We start from the raw sequence: 15,560 nt of genomic DNA, 5'->3' as shown, positions 1-15,560 counted from the left end.
CTGTTCCAATGTGTGATGGAGGGGTGTATCCCAGCCCATTACACTGAAAGCTTCTGGTTGCCAGATGGTGCCCACTCCCGATTGGCTATAGCCACGAACGGGCGGGAAAGATGCTATCCGAGTCAACGCGGTGTAACTGGACCGGAACTGGGACACATAAACTTACCGGCACACCAGCAAAAAGTCAATCCTTCGATAAAGTCCTCTCCATCGGTGACTGCGATGTGTGCTTGTCGGCATCGGCAACACACGGAGAGCGATGTGCTGCTATGCATGTGTGTGCTAACGAAAATCGATGAGCAGACACATTTTATTGGTTCTTTCAGGGTTTTTTCTTCTTCTGCTTTCTCGCTTCTCTCGCATTTCTGCATGCTTCTAGAACCTTACCCGAAAAGACCGGGCCGCAGGAGTCTCTGTTTATGATAATTTATGCAAGAACAGCAACGCACACAGATATATCGATCTGAGGTGGTAGAGGGAAGGTTCATGCAGAATGTATTACAGAAACTGGCAAAAACGCCAAAAAAGAGAAACATGCTTTCGGTTCTTCCAAACGACAGATACACACACACGCAGCATCATCGCATTAACCGCAGCCCAGGCATATCAATATGTGGGGTAAACCATTTCGGGTGTCGTAGGTACTCAATCTCAAACAACAACCAAGCAAAACGTACACCTCTATATGCCCCTACCGAGGGGTAGTTCAATGAACCAAGAATCCAGCCAAAATACTCAAAGTTAAGCTGTCTTTACGCAGTCAGGCCGGCCAGGTATAGGGCGCCGGATGGTGCTTCGGAATGCGACGGGGTGTGTTGTTTGCTCTGCTTTAATTCCTGTTCTCCCCGGTGCCGGCAGGGTGTAACGGTGGATGACAAGCTTCACTCCAGAGTGTCACATCAATATTCATCGGAAATCGCAGCGCACCATCTAGCGAGTGCCGTTCGAAGGAATGTCAAACTCGCCATGCTACTGCTGTCGCTGATCTACCCATCGAGAGATGGAAGACCTTTCCGTACACACACCTCGCTACAGACACATTAGGTGCGGATTTAATATAGCAAATCCTACCTACCCCCACGGCACACACAGACACATTCCATCCGACACAGGCAAGAAGCGAACGCACGCCTTAAACAAACTAATTTCCACGCTCGTTTTAATAGTTTTCCTCTTGCGCGGTGCAGTGTGGTACGTCTTACGGGAAGGCGAAAAGCGAATATCTCCGCTGCCAACGTTCGCTGCCGGGGCGAACAAGGTAGAAGAAGGGAGACATTCTTGCCTCACATCCTCATCCGCACCCGCATACGATTAATGGTAACGACAATTGTGAGGTACACACAGATGGCATCAGGAGAACTGTTGGGAACGGGCGGGAGTGTTGTCACATATGCTACGCACATATTTGTGCTCTTGCTTTGGTGTCGATGTTGAAGGCACTTCAGTTTTTTTTTTACCCAATGTTGAGTCGGGGTTTTGTTTGCCACTGGATCATCCATTGATACGTTGTAGATGCCTTCAAATGTTCGTTCTACCATCCACGGTTCGTTTCTTCTCACTCGTAACTCCAAAAAAAAATCATAGACACACAGTAACAAAAAACCACGTGCAGCGCGCGAGTGACCTTCTCGGAACAGAACAATTCCCATTCTACGCAACTGAGAAACTAGGTGCGCTCAACGCGCGTGCCAAGAATCCTTGTCAGGGCTCTTTTTTTTCTTTGTCCATTTTCGGGACCGTTCGGAAACCTTTCTCCTTTTTAGCATATTTTTAAAATCCAGTTTAGCTTCTTCGCTTTTTTTTTTTTGAAGCAGGACTAGAGCGGGATTTGAAGCAATTGAAGCGGCTGTGTGCGCTACACCGCGGCAGTGACTGCGCCTCGTAGTTAGCATAGAGCGCTAAACCATGTTAAGCATTCCACGACAGTACTTCTTCGACCGACCCGAGAGGTAGAAGAAGCCGCAAGAAGGAAGAGAGAAGTAAAGTACAGTTAGTTAAGTTAAATCGAATCAAACGACCAAAAACCCAAAAGGGGTTTGGCACGGTGGTGCTATTTACGAGCGATGCAGCAGAAGGAGCAACATTGCCACTTCCGCCGAGCGAGGACACGGCGCGCTCAGATGCTCATTCCAAATCCACAGGATCCTGGAGAAGTTTGTAATTATTTTAATGTATTCAAGAAAAGAGGGGAAGGGGAAGAAAATACAAAAAATTAAGCGGTTCTTACTCATGTAAATTCATGTACCGTGGAATAAAATTGCCAGCAAGGGTTTTTTTTTTTCTTAAGGAAAGGATTTAGTAATAAAAGAAAAGATTTTAATATGCTTTTCTTAATCAAGGGGATGTGGAGAAGTTCATGCAACGTGGACGATTAAGTTAAGGTCCAAGAAAGTTATGAACGTAACCAATCTGAGCCTAAACATTCACCCTGGATTGGTCTCCTTCATATATACAAGATTCACATTTTCACCTCTGGGTAGCATTGAATGCACCAACTGGGTTATAGAAAGAAGTTAGAATAGTTATATCATATTCAATCAGTAAATAGAGTTAGATTGGCTACTAATGCGGGTATTTTTCAACAAAAAAATTGAATTCAAAGAATTGTTACCAGAAACTTGAAATAAAGAGTCAGACAAATTTGGAGTTCTTGACATATAATAACCTGCAATAGACTTTGGCCGTAGTTGAGCGTTGTAAACTTCGGCAGCCATCAGCTAAACAAGGTACAGAAGAACATACAGATAGTTGAATTTTCTAAGGAATAAGTATAATTTCTTTTTTTAATAATCTATATTGTAATTTCTGGATAAATTCACGCCAACGATCGTTTTAAGATTTGACATGAAATTGTATTTATAGAGAAGGTGAATGCACGGTCATCTTGTTTAGTAAGCTTTGTATTTCACATTATTTTTTAATAATTATAACCAAAACTTTGAGAAAAATAACAGACAAGCATTAAATTATGTATCGAATTGTTCAATATCCCTTTCATTCTCATACGCCTTTAAAGACTCTCCGATGGTTCAAACAATACACCATCTAAAGGAGATCGACACTCCTGCATATCGACCACATGCCTTACAGGTACCTTTTAATCATGTATAATGCTAACCTAATCGGTTTCACGACAACTCCACACAGTTGCTTGAAAGTACTTGCGCAGCATAAAGCGAACAATCAGCCACCTGCCGTAGGACAGAAGAAGCAGCCGCCACTTGCAGGGTCATCACTTCTTTACACCAACAAACTGACACACCAAATCAAGTCCTAGTAGCTATCAATTTACGGTATTAATCGTTCCCGTTTTTTGTACATTTGTTTCGGTCTAGCAGGTTCAGCAGGTCCTACTACAAAGTTCATTGAACCGTATCCACATCGAAGCCAGGTAGCAACATGGAACGGAACACACACATACACTACACCTGATAGCCGTTTTCGGTTTCGTTATCTTCGGTTGAAATTTCTTCCACCATCTCCCTGCTTTCCCACTTTCCACCCACAGAGTAGGGACAGTGTCAGCTTTAGCAGAAGCATTACTTGCGTCCGGTGCAACCAAAATGCACATCCAGTATGCACGGTTCGTAGAGCGTTTGTAGCGGTGAGGCGATACTCGGCTGTGAGTGAACGTGTCTTTGCGGCGTTAGCAAAACAGCCAAACGGAATGCAAATGCGCAGCAACAGTGTGCAGGCGGCAGGCATCGTGTGTCATATTAATTTTCCTCCCTTGGAAGATATCCTGGCTGGAAAGTGCTTCCACTAAGGCATTCCACCCGAGGAGGGAGAGGTTGGATGTGCTGTGGATGAATGGGACGTGTCAAAACCCCTTTGCGAAGAAGCTTTACTTCTTCGTGTCAATCAGAGATTGAGAAAGCGCCTCATTTATATGTTTTACCATCACCACTAGACACTTTCGCCGCAATTGAGACTTTTGCATTGATTTTCTATATCCTCAATGACTTCATCGTCGATGACGGGGAGCGAATTGCTTTGCATTGTTCGCATGTTTAACAGACAGAAAAAAAAGTCATCAAACAAATTATGTAACGCGTAACGATATCTGCTACCGAACGATCGGCGACACCTCTTCTCGCGTGCTGTTTCAACATTTTATCTAATCGTGTCAATCTTGTGTCACGCTTTTTTCCCCTGTCGGCAGCAGGAGCACCCTTTAGCTGCTACCGTGCTAGGGAGAAAAGGCTGAGATTTCTTTATTTCGAAGGTCATTAGTAACGTTGTAGGGCGAACAATAGATTGTATGGGAACGAACGAATCTCTTACCACCATGCTCATGTTAGACCCAAGTTAGGCCGTCTTTCAGTTCAGGCTAACACAGTTCGACTTATCTAATCTTTTGGCGCATATGGTGGGTATGAGTGTACGACACACCATTATCTTCAACCACAAGCCCAGTTGTAAGGGGATGTGTTTGTATTCCTTTCCTCGCTTGCATTCCTTTTTCGATAATAATAATAACCACCACCACCAGCGAGTAACACATTGCGATAAGAGACGGCGGCCTAAGAAAGGACGGCAAATTATTATGCCCTGCATACAATAAGAGATTGGCAGCAAGCAGCAAAGCCACCGCAAATGAAGGTCTTTTTTTCCTGTTGTCGTTCCAATATTGCAAAGTGAGAGTGAGATTGCAGTTTTTGTGTGATGATAGTTTTTTTTTCTTCGTGCTGCTGTTGCTTACTTGCTCTTGCATATATGCACTCTCCAACGACAGCCAAGTCATTAAAAATATGTCACCCACAAACGACGGGGGGAGAACGGACGGACGGACATTCAGCCAGCCACTGCTGCTCATTATCATAATGAATACCTAGCAAAGCATTATAAAACTGACACGTCGTGTGCGATGTAGAATCATGTGCAAAAGTGCCAGAAAACGAAACCCTACATTAATATTTGCTACCGTGGCGAAACTATTCACACATGAAGGCACATGCATGGGAGCTCCTAGCACTACTACTATTTTTGAGATTAAATCCACCCAGTCAGCCCCCCTGTTTTTCTCCCCCGCTAGCAAAAGCGAAGGACACAGAGAAGCCGTGTGCGGGTGATTTTGTTTTTTCTGCAACGAATCAACTCCCAAACGATAGAGAAAGAACTCATAAAGCATTGCAATCACACTGGCACCACACCACGCGTGCGCTTCGTCCAGAGATAAGATCAGAGGACGGAAATGGTCAGCAGCAGCATAACACAGACCACAGGAAGTTCTGACTAACAAACCTATTTTATTTTATTCATCTCACTTTCTTATCACTTTCTTATCACACTTTTCTTATCACACTGCACAACACACGAGCAAATCAAGCGCCCGTTTTTCTCGATCGTAAATCTTCTGCCGCCCGTCAACGCTTCGATGGAAACGCGGGCTGCGACCGTTTTAAGCAACTATCAGCAGCGCGAAAGTACGCGAGAAGAACAAAGAGAAAGTTAAAACCAAACCCGGCAGGACGTGTGAAAAATGTGCGATGCGCGTAATCATTCACCGAAAAAGACGAACGTTATAAGTACACAAACAGAAGACAAAGGGGCCCCGAGCGGCGTTAGTTTACGATGAAATAAAAGCCTTCAAGCAAACAAGTTGCTACGACTTATTGCGCACCCACCAGCACCATATTGTGGGGGTCCGTTTGCGAAAAAAAAAAGACGCGGGTCCGTTGTTTCCTAATGGCTTACTTATCGAGAAACAAAGAAACGGAGCAGTATACACTCCGTAGTTGCTGCTTGCAAAAGCGATATGGTTTTATGTTCTTCAAGCCCATGCATTCATGCGTGTTTGGGTTGTTCTCGGGCTCTCACAACTGTGAAATGTACATTCATGCAACGCACTCACACACAGTTTGAAGAACACGCACGCTCTGCCGTTGTCCTAATCTATGCTCGGCAAGCGTAAATAAACAAAGCGAACCACCAGATGATTCACACCAAGTTGCTGCCGTTTTGCTAGCGGAAGGGTTACATGGTATGACATGAATAACCGTGTGGGTTTTTTGCTCTTATCGAGAATCACAAAAGAAGACACGATGGTTTACCCATGGATACTAAATCCATCCGAAAGGATAGATCGAACTTAAGGGGGTTCTTGAACGAAAAAGAAATGGAATAAAGAATGATTGAATTGTTGGAAACGTTTTCCGCTTTTGCTCATGTCATAGCCATCTCAAGGATTTGGGATATTCGATTCCAAGACAAATTGCGCCGTATGATAGATTGCTACAAGTTCTTTGGAAAAGCTCCTACAGCTCGTTTGTGAGCTGCAGGAGGTCCTGTTGTGGCGCTCTCAGTGTTTGATGTGTGTTCAACATTCTTGCCATAATGGAAATAGAAGCTAGTCGAAGAAGAAAAAATACAAATCTTCATGGGTCCACGATGATGGTTTAAGATTGGAATTGAACAGATTTGACCGGAAATTTGAATTGAAAATCTAGAAATGGATACTCTAAGCCAGAGATGTACAGAGTGTCCCCACACTTGTCCAAATAAAAGCCACATTTAGTACACAAACATCCCCAAACGCTGGAATGTTCTGTACCAACTCGCCAAGTTATCAAACCCTTCGATGTGATGGAAACAACGCCATAGCACAACCACACGCAAGGGAATTGCACGCACAATTGAGCTTTTTTGTTGTTGCAAAGTATGGCCTGCACAGTAGTAGTGCACATTTGCGCCAACATACAATGAGTCATCCGGGCAGGCGAAACTCGTGTGTTGTGACATTCCTTTTTTGCCCTCACTTACTGTTGCAGTTGCGCGCGTTTGTTTACTGCATTTGCCACGAACGACGACGACGACGACAACGACGAAGGGAAGTAAGTTGTTATTCTGTGCAAATGGGAATCGAGAATTAAAAGTGACCCCTTTTGGAATGGCCCGGGAGAGGAAGAAAAAAAAAACGGCCGCTCAGTGAAACAGTAAGAACGAACCGCGGTGGCTCGTTCTACTTGATTGCACAAATTCTGCATCGCACCAATGCACATTCGGTGCGACAGGCGGTGCAGAGCGGTCACAAATTCCGGTCGTTGTTTTGGAAAACCAAACATTCACGAAGTGCTGGACCTTCGTCCAGTAACACATGGGAGACATATTTTAGCTGGAACTATTATGGATAGGGGAACAGCCGGCCGGCTACCGTACCATATGCGGGTATGAGCGGGCAGTTGAGTCGTTGTGGCTGTTGTTTCAAAATTATAGACGTTTACAGGAACGCGTGGTGCGTCTGTTTTGGCTTTCGTAAGTCGAGCGACTTTCACCAAGAAGATAATGAGAAGTATATTTTAAGAAACTTTTGAATAATTCCACCAAAGTCATATTTTCTCAAAAAAGGAATATATAAGGGTTCAATGTTAAAAAAAAAAACATAACTTTAGTGTCTTCTTCATTATTTTCCTTATGAAACTAATTATGTGGTGGTAGTGGCCACAACACATAATTACTAAAATCCTCACGTAAAGTAAAATCCATTCAAGTAAACTCAGATAGAAAAATCTTCAATCGTGGCACAGACAAGATTCTAACCCACAACCCGTTGTACACAATACCTACACGCTCTGAACGGCACCATTCCGGAACTCGTATTCCACGACACTAATACGCCAATAAGAATCGCCAAAGTGCCATTAAATACTATCCCATTTCTAGCTAATAAAATGTATTTCAATTCATAATCATTCAACGGACTTAGATATGGGTAAAAAAAAATGCACGAAGAGGTCACTCCACCTTCTGCTTTAAGAGGTTTTTTTTCCCCCATTACACTTTCCGACTTTCGATTGATGCTGAAATACGACCATTCTCAGCCTTAAAGAATAACTATTGTCGTTCCCTCCACTTTAAGCGACAGCAAATTCTCGAGAAATCTTCCATCTTCCGCATTACGCATCTTGCCTTAGCTTCATACTTCGTGCTTCGTTGCGTACGAAATGCCAAACCTGCTAAGTGGTCATAATTCGACCGCCCAGTACAAAATGCCAGCACATTTTGCTGAATTTCTCAGAAACTCCCACTTGACTTGGGGAAACAGCACAAAAAAATACCCTCCAATCGAGAGATGACGGTTGCGACGAAGGCTTTATCATTGCAAGGCCGTGTCGTTGTTGTTTTTTTTCTTTTCCGTTTTTAATTTAAGATACGCTCAGCCTGAAAAGATAATCGACGTCGTGGGGCTGTGGCGCGTTGATCATGTGACTCATGCGTGTGTGGTGCAGCAAATAGCGGCAAACACAAACACAATTCGGGCCCAACTCTTCCCAAACACGTTACGTTTGTAGGCAGGGTGGTGTACAAAGGAATTATTCGCAACAGGTCGATGAAGCAAACCGTTTGTTGCTGCAGTAGGGAAAGAAGCTTTTTTTTGTGTGTGCTACGCTAAGCGAATAAAACGCAAACTTTGCGCGTTAATTTGCTGCCTCCGACACGCGGCAAAGTTTTGTGTCGCACCAGTTTGTGTATGTGTGTGTGTCGTTGATTAATTAATCGAAAGGCTAAAGACAGAAAAAACGATCTTTGGAGACTTCAAGACAAAGTTCCAGAACGGCAGAAGGAAGGAACTAATGGTCAATTTTGGGGAACGCAATTGGCACTGGACGCTGACTCCTCTGACTGCTGCTGACTGTTGCTGTCGTTTTCTTCGGGCGTTTTTTTCTGTTTTGTGTGGCTTCCGTTCCGTTCCAGAAGAGTAACCATCACGTCCAGTGCCGGAATTGAATGTTTTAATTTGATATTCCCTGCCAGATATTGCTTTACCCGTGTGCTGTTGCTGTTGTTGCTGTTGCTGCTGTTCCTGTTACACTGATGCTGCCTCTACCGTAGAATGACGATATTTTGCGCATGTATGAGTTTGATTTGTGCCTGCTTCTTCCTCCTAATCTCATCTCATGTCACATCTCACAACACTTGTGGGGCTGCTGTTGCTGCTGCGCCACGACACCACAACTGTCACTTTTTCCTCGTGATCAATTGCCACAGGAGGAGAAACAGGAAATAGTAAAAAAAAAAAATGGCCACCAAAACGGAGGGGTGCTAAAGTGCAGCTACTAACTGCAGCCAGGCGACGTGCAATTGTCGTTAATAGTAGCAATAATAGTAATAGACACGTTCGTTTCACAGCAATCGAATGACACATACACAGAGAGAGAGAGAGAGCACACATAAACTGCAAAACTGATCGTAAATCAAGAAACGGAGATGAGACAACGGAAGATTTCGCTCTCTTTCTTCTCTCTTCAATCACACGCACACACAACACACTCGATCGCACACAGGGTAATTAGACACTTGAGCGATACCTTAAAGGCAAACACACAAAACACACAGATGGCTTCACACCGCCTTCTTGGATTGCACACGATTGCATTATTGGCCCCCTTTGGCCCTCTTTTTTTTGCCACTCCACTTTGCTAATAGTTGCGCCAGCAGCCCCACACACACCACTTCCCTCACTGATCGCGCCCTCTATTCCCCCCCCGTTCCAAAAAAGGACATTCCATGGTGCGGTGCTCCATTTAGTGCTCCGGCTGGGCAAGCGACGCAAGTGGCTTTCCGGAGTATTGCTTTCTATGTCGAGTGGATTCCATTGGCGCTGGCCAATCCCCAGACGGCAAAAGAATGCACTTCACTTTTGCACCGTGTTTTCCGGAGACCGAAACTGACTTAAACAACGCACGCTCTCTCTCTCTCTTTTTAAGCCGATCGAAGCTTTAGGCGGGTTGAGGAATTTTCATTATCCAAATCCAAAACTAATGGCTGCACACTCACTTAAATAACCGTTTTTTGGTACGTTTGCTGCACTACAAACAACACACAAATCGGGCGCTTGGCTTTGCGGAAAACAACACACTTACGAGAATCTGGCACACGGTTAAATTTCGCTGTGAACTTTCGACATCCCCCGATGCAAATAGACCGCTTCCCCGCTCCGCCGTTAGCGCACAAACCTTCCTCCTCCCTTCCTACTACTACCGTATGTTTCTGTCAATCAAAACAACGCGGGCCCCGCCGAAACAGCACAGCCGGAAGAAACACAAATCGTAGCGCGGCACATTCGCGGTCCAATACACACACGCGCGCTGGTGCTGCTGCTGCTGCTGGGTTTGCCTGGCGTGTGCGGCCGGCTACAAAACTCTGATCGTACTGACACGAGCGAGCGCGTTGGAACACTGTCGTAGAGCCGAAACACGAGGGAAACAAATCGTGTACGCGCGCGGGTAGAGTAGGGAAAAGCAAAACATAGAAGAAGAGAAAAAAAAAACCCTAACCGACACAGTACAAGAGAATAACAAACTCCCACCAATCACCCTTCAGCGCAGGGCCGCTGTCGTCGTCATCTTTGGACCCAGCTGCCAGAAGCGACGCAATACAAACGCGGAACAAGAAAAAATACACACGCATACACAAACAGGCAGCTGGGCCCAAGAAACTCGCAACACACTTGAAGGAGAAGTATCGCAGTTTTGCTCTTTTTGAAAGGGTTTGTTGGGGTGAATTTTTATGTTATGACAACATTATTTGAAATATTATATTTAAGTCACCACAGCAAATAAACGAATAAACACGAGTTAGTAAATTTGTGTAATCTTCTACATAAATTTTAATGGGACTCTCACTTAAATTGAAAACCTTTAGAACATGCCAGTAATGTAAGTTGAAAAATAGAAAGCAAATACGACAACATATTTGAGGAAATTATATAATACAATAGACAATTTGTATGATATCCATTTATAAAATTTCTCTCTTAAATATCTTCCAATATCAATATGTTACGTTAATTACTTGTTTAACAATATTTTATAAGGTTATTCAGTTGTGAGTTTGAGCCGATCTCGTAGTACAGTCGTCAACTCGTACGACTTAACAACATGCCCGTCATGGGTTCAATCCCCAAATAGACCACGCCGCCATACGTAGGACTGACTATCCTGCTATGGGGGGGAATCAATCAGTCACTGAAAGCCAAGCCCACAAGTGGGTACAGGCAGGCCTTGACCGACATCGGTTGTTGAGCCAAAGAAGAAGAAGATTCAGTTGTGATGTAGAAGTGCTAGTCTATTTCTATAGTCTCTATAAAAGAGCAAACTCTATTTGATATTATAGTACCAAATATTTAGTAAATACGGGTAACAACTTCATTAAACAATGCTTATAGATGATTTAACAAGATACAGATGGCAGATGGTATAAATCGTTTATAAAAATATATAAAAATGCTAACGCTTGAATCTGAACACTTACATCTGATCTGATCTTTTCGTGACATAAAATACAACAAAAAATATATAAACAAATTTAATCTGCTTTACACTCTTGGCCGAAAACGTCCTACAAACGTTATTTTTTTTATTTATTATTTTATTATTTTTATTTATTATTTGTTATTATTTATTTATTTTTATTTTTTTTAAGAGACTTTTAGCCAATTGGTTTCATAAGCCTTTTTTATTTTCAATCCTTAGTATAAAACGATAATCATCCTATCGGTCGGCAACGAACCCTGTAAGACAGCCGGCGGGAGAGCGAAGCGCAAAAAGAGAGCGAAAAAATGTTAAGCGAGAGTGGCTCAAGTTTGAACGGCCGTCAATGAAATACGAGGTGTGTGTGAGCTTTAAAAGTGTATTAGAGAAGTAGGGGAAAACCACCCCTTATTCTAAGCAGCCGTGTGTGAGTGTAATCGAACGTGCCGCGGTCGAGCTGAGGCGGTGGTCTTAACTTAAAAAGCCACGTTTTGCTGCGGTGCTGGGCAAATATTTCTTGTGAATAAAATAATAGCATTATGTTATTACTTTTTTGTGAGTAAAAGGATTTCAATTTAATCAAGGAAGTTGGTGGATCTTGAATTAGAAAGCAAAACTTGTATAAAATTTCGTTTTTGATTGATTTTTTTCTATCTTTTCAATCAATGACATCGTATGACGTCCGAACGAGAAATATGGAGTACGTAAATACTTTACTAAATTGCAAATATTCTAAATATTATAATGCACTAACTCTGCCTTAAAGTATCAAACAAAAGAATCTAACCAAATCTGGAGCAGGATAGACAATATTTAAACCTTTCCATATCCTAAAATCATTCTCATAAAACAATCCATTTGTGTGATCGAAATTCAAAACAAAACGCAGTAGATATTCCAACGACATCCGCAATATTGCGCTTATCAGTAATCTCCATATACTTATCAATGTGTTGCCGGATAAGCGGCCGCCGAAGCACACAGTCCCGGGAAAGGCAGCAGCAAAACATTTATTTGCATTAGATATATTAGACGACTACAGCCACCCCACAGGCCCTCATCTTCCTCCTTCTCCAAAAGAAGATTCCCCTGGTTCACAAAACAGGTTCAACGAACAACGTAGCGCGCGGTTGCTTAGAAACGCCACACCACCGATGACGATGATTATGATCGGAAGAACGACGTGAAGTGACTTTAAATGAAGCCGCTCCGCAGAAGCTGGCAGAGAGTTAGCCGTCGTTCGCAGAGCAGCACAACACGCGCGTCACAATCTCTGCCTTATATACTTCGCTAAAAGGTTACCTTTAATATATTTGTACACGGCGCCAGGACACACAAAACAACTCAATAGTGTGCGGTGCCCCGAGAGCAGCGAACAACCCCCGGAAAACACAACACAAGCCCAATATAAAGCTAGTGTGATTTGCTTGAGCGCTCACACCGAAAGCTCACCCCGCATGGCACACACGGTGGTGCGTTTGTGTCAACCTGCGTGGTGCGGACCATTTATTGTACCATCTTAACGACCCTTCGAAGGAACGTCATTTGAGGACGCAACGCAGCACAGCACCAGCACACGAACACTCACACGGATTTCGTCATCGATTGGGAAGGTTTTAAAAACCCGGATAGGTGGCAATCTTTACGAGCCTATAAGCGCGGATTTTTGATGACGTTTCCGGCGATGTTATCTGTCGCACGCACCTTCTTCCTCTGGGATACAATAAACCGTGGACGGTACACAGATCGAATGGGCTCTGCTGGGGGAGGGGTGGAGACACACCGGAAGACGTTTTTGTTTTTATATCGATAAACTAACCGACATGCTGAGAGGGGTTTCGTATATATGCGGGCACTATGATACTATCGGTATACAACCAGGAGTGTCAAACTTACTGAAAATGAGTTTATATTTGAATTTAATAAAGCTTTCGAGAGTTAAATTAATTAAACATAATATTTTATAAGTTTTTTAAGTTAAAAGTTTTATATATTACTTATATAAAAGTATATTAAGAGTCCACTAAACTTTGTTAAGTGGTTTTCGACCACCCCAGTGTTAACAGTCATGCTTTAACAGCTTTAAAGGCGATACGCATTTCAAGCTCATAAAAAAATTAAAAAAATATACTTGAATTTTCAAGTTTTACGAAATATTTCACTAAAAATTATCGCAAGCCTTGTTCACACATCTTGTTTGTATGTAAACGTACCTATTGACAAAGTTGCAAAAGGATTTTACGGATATGAATACGAAAAAATCGACAACCGTTGTCGATCAAGGCCTGCCTGTACCCACTAGTGAAGTGTGAGCTTGACTTCCAGTGACTTGCAGGGTTTTCCAGATCAGTTACGAATGTAAACATTGTTATTCACCGCATCCAAGATGTTTTTCAACAGCTGTCAAATGGTGTATTTGCTTCGAAATTAAATTTCAATTTTAACCCATGATTTTCAACACATAACAAAGAACTGTCAAACTCAATACAGCTTAAGTCGTGTTGAAAATCATGCTGAAGAAAATAAAAATTATAATACTAGAAATGAAAAGTCAGATTGATGTGGATTAACATCTTCTTACACGCGGTGAATAACAATGTTTACATTTGAAAGTGACTTGGAACTGACTGATAGTGTTTGGCACGGTCAATTCGGGATTTGAACAAATGACGGGGATGTTGTGAAGTCGTACGAATTGATGACTGTACAACCAGACCGACCCTGCCGTGTACAACCGAAAACGATTAAATGGCTTGGATAAAACACATTATTTTTGTGTTAAATGGTTATTAGCATTAAAAATATGTTGATAATAATATTTAGCTATATTTTTTTAACTGTTTAGATGTTGGATTTGATATTTCCAATATTATATTTTGTTTGGATAAGATGATACTAGAAAATTATTGGCCTTCGTTCGATCTTTTTGCACATAGATAGCAAAAAGTCTCCTTTTTTTGTATTCTATTTTTTTATGTAATGCTCTCTTGATTTGATTTTAAGTGACTTTATACTTATTGAATTTTGTGTATTTTTTCTTGGTAATTTTTGAGCCTTTTTATGATGTTTATTGCTAATACGTAATTAAATTGATATAAACGACTGAATATGTTTACGATCTGAATCAAAAGCTCTTTTTACAGAAAATTAGACTCTATTTGCAACGTAAGACAAGATAAACTCCGACATGAATAAGTTGGCATTGTGATAAAAGAGCATTAAGTCCGACGGGAATAAATCAACTTAAATAAATAGCAGCATAATCGAGCATTCTATTTGTTTAGAATTCATTAAATTACAATAAAAGCAACCCCTCGAGCTTTTAGTGTGTTTTAGTACAAACGGCATAAAAAGAATACACTTGCATCTTCCTCCTTCAAGACATCCTTTCACAAACAAAAGCTCCACTGCCTCCATTTGGGGACACTTGCACTCACTAACGATCCCACCAGCAAAGCACGAGATTTTGATGATCTGGCTTAACCTGTTCGCGTCGTCATCCCTTTGCGAAAACTGCACGTTTTCCACCAAAGCACCAAACCAAAACCGAAACAACGCGTCACACCACTAGAGCACGTGCTGTTTCTTTGCAACACTTTAACCCCATCGAAACACGACTGCCAAGAGGAAAAGCGGAAACCCACCACACACACACACACACATCCTTCTTGCTGCACCATTGCCCTTGCACTGTTGTGATTGTGATGCTTCAGCTTCATCGACCAAACCGAACCAAACCCGCACCGGAGGAAGAGTGCTCGTTTCCCCTTCAGGCGTTTTACTGCAGTGTGTCTCGCACGGCAGCTTCTTGCTGCAGGGGCTGCAAGGACGGCGAAAACCCGTCCCGAAATCCCGGCATCGGGGTGTTGGCCGGGACAGCACCACTGAGCATCCGAGACACGAGAGCGTGCGTGTGATCGACCTTCGCCGTGAGCGAAAGAGCGTAAAAAATAGGGAGAAAGTCCCCAGGAAGTGAACCCCAACAGAACGAAACGGGCCGGGAGAGTCAGCTGAGGTCGACGCGGGGTTGATTGAAACAATATTGACCTATCAGTTTGTTTAGATGTAAAGAATAGCATCTGCCCACACCCTTCAGCGTATTGCAGGAATTACAAATACTTTTGTACACTTCTGTAAACTTCCTTATATCAATCCTAAACCAACAGGAAGAGAAAAAAACCCTCGTAAGAAAAGCTCTACAAAGACCGACGCCGTTTCGCGATCGATCGAGAAAGTCCAACGAACTCCAAAAACATACCAGCGGAACATAAAAGGGCGGGAAAAGCTTACGCACACACTACGCCTCGA

At 42.8% G+C, this 15,560-nt stretch overlaps 1 protein-coding gene across 4 annotated transcripts in view; it reads right to left on the bottom strand.

Moving 5' to 3' along the window:
- Positions 1-15,560, bottom strand: part of LOC120904434 (cytohesin-1) — a 61,409-nt gene that overhangs the window by 37,661 nt on the left and 8,188 nt on the right. For 2 of the 4 annotated variants that reach the window (XM_040314396.1, XM_040314398.1), the window contains exon 1: positions 9,864-10,165. The exons of 1 other annotated variant lie outside the window; for it this stretch is intronic. The gene's annotated coding sequence lies outside the window, so the exon portion shown is untranslated. Of the gene's footprint in view, positions 1-9,863; positions 10,166-15,560 lie in introns of those variants that run through there. One more of the 4 variants, XM_040314397.1, reaches the window with a different exon arrangement.

Source organism: Anopheles arabiensis, chromosome 3 (assembly GCF_016920715.1).
Source record: "Anopheles arabiensis isolate DONGOLA chromosome 3, AaraD3, whole genome shotgun sequence".
Taxonomy (NCBI): Eukaryota; Metazoa; Arthropoda; class Insecta; order Diptera; family Culicidae; genus Anopheles; species Anopheles arabiensis.
The sequence above is the reverse complement of the archived record's forward strand: the minus strand, read 5'-3'. Positions and strand labels throughout refer to the sequence as shown.